Raw genomic sequence first — 2,126 nt, forward strand, 5'->3', positions numbered from 1 at the left:
AAGCATTTTATTGGAAAATACTGCAGCAAGAGAGGAAGATACAAGACTAGGAATCACTGGCCAGATAGAAAGTGGAAAAATAGAATAGAAAGGAACAAGTTATCCTTCCAGTAGTTCTTCAGCCTCACTGCTACTACCTGCTATTAAGAAAAGGGACTGCAATGAATATTTTATGAATCGTTTCTTCCGCCTCCAAACTTACTCAAATTGCATGTCCATAGCCATGTTTTACTCAGCTCAATTAAAAAAAACCCAGAAAAATAAAAGATCTTGTTACCTTATTAAAGGATTTTTATGCTTAAGAGAATGAAAACATTTTAAAAAGTGAAATAGTAAAAACATATGTGAAGATGCTTTACCTTTACTGGCTTTTGTGCTTTAAACATAAAGTCAAATTCATAATTTCCTACAAGTGCAATGAGGGCTCTTGATCATTAATTGCCAAACTCAAGAAAAACTAGAGCTGAAGTACCGTGATGTAGTCTAGGTATTGTTTCTCTTTTTGCTAGTTACCAGCAGGAAAAATTAGGATCTTACAGTTAAAAAAACGTACCACTTGCCCATCAATGGGCATCAGGTGACTCTAAATAATCACAAGCTTGACAGAGTAGGAAGCAGATGGCAAAAAAATATCACAGAGCCAAACTAATGAATCAAATATTGATTACAAGAACTGAAAATGCCAGACCGCATTCTACTTATCTCCGTAATTAACTTTACCACACATCAAAAAATGGTTTTAGAAACCCAGAATTTCTAGTGCAGTTAGAAATACAGTGTTGCTATAGTTACTACAGCTTTTGCTTTATAAGTAATACATTCCACCTAACCATAAAAAAAAAAAAAAATAGAATTTTTCAATATGTTCCAATCTAATTTATCTGATTTATCTAAAGAGTATGTCCGCACAGAAGAAAGAGGAAGGACAAAGCTATGAAGACAGCTTCAGTAGTGTTTCTTTGATGTATTTCCTTGAATCTTAGTTCCTGTAAAACAGCACTGCACAATTGTACATTATCATTTACTATTTCTATACTTTAGCTTGTAAGTAGGGACAGAATAAGCCCATGGCTGATTCTTGGAGTACAGTAAAATTCCTTTTCAAAATTTCCCAGGACACAGCAACATTCTAAAAGAAATTTGCAGTAATTTCTAAATGACAATAGGCTTTAAGTTTTTCAAATTTTTTTGCACATTTTTTTTTTGTTTTGGATTTGTTTTGTCTGCTGTTTTTTTTTTAAGTCAATGAAACTATTGTTAGCCCTTCTAGATTTAGACTCTATCCCTTGTGGAGCAGAAGTAAGGTATTATTTTAAGTCATGGTGAGGAAGGAGAAGAGTCTCACGGCACAGAAAATGTCAGATTAAAATTGTAGGATTTGTCATATTGCCCTCATGGGTCTACTTTGCAGAACAAGTCTTGTTTTTATAAGTTTATTCTTGCTTTTATTATTTCCAAATTCTATTATTTACTGTTTGTATGGGTCTTAAAAATATCAGCAATGCCTTACTTAACTCCTCACTTTTGTTGAAGGTTTTCTAAAAGAAAAAAAAAACACAATAAAAACAAAAAAAAACCCAAATAAACCCAAAAAACCCGCCCAAAAACCCTCCGAGAGTACAACAAAAGATTTGTTAAATTATAAGCCAGCATCCTTAGAAATTCATTACAGTATCAGATTGCAGCATCCTCCTGTCAACAGCGAGGTCTGGTTACGATAGGTGAGGATGGAAAACTGAGCATATGGTCAAGTAGAATTACAAACTTGAGTTATACGTTGATATTTTGACCACATCAGCAAGTTAAGGAAATAATCCCTTTCTCTCCCCTTCTTTTTGATCACCTGTCACTTCTTCCTTATTTCACTCATCACACTGCATTTGTAAAATCCCAGGGACAATGGTTTAACTATTGTTTGCTCCCTAAAGAACTGAAGACACTAAAATCTTTTTACTTAAATTCCTGCTATTAATTTTCAGGGACAAAAAAATGGATTTTACTGTCCTCTGCCCATGACTGCCAGCAGCCACAATGGCTTTGCCCCTGTTTAGGCTCAAACTGATTACAAGACCTCATTAACAGAAGACAGAGTCATTCTAAAAAGAGTAGGAAGAGATCCACATTTA

The 2,126-nt window shown here is 34.1% G+C and overlaps 1 protein-coding gene across 1 annotated transcript in view; it reads right to left on the bottom strand.

Annotated features, from left to right (window-relative positions):
• CEP112 (centrosomal protein 112) overlaps positions 1-2,126 on the bottom strand; it is a gene marked incomplete at its 5' end in the record, with an annotated part of 37,075 nt that overhangs the window by 5,829 nt on the left and 29,120 nt on the right. The window lies entirely within an intron of this gene.

This window comes from Antrostomus carolinensis, unplaced genomic scaffold (assembly GCF_000700745.2).
Source record: "Antrostomus carolinensis isolate BGI_N321 unplaced genomic scaffold, ASM70074v2 scaffold4954, whole genome shotgun sequence".
Lineage (NCBI taxonomy): Eukaryota > Metazoa > Chordata > Aves > Caprimulgiformes > Caprimulgidae > Antrostomus > Antrostomus carolinensis.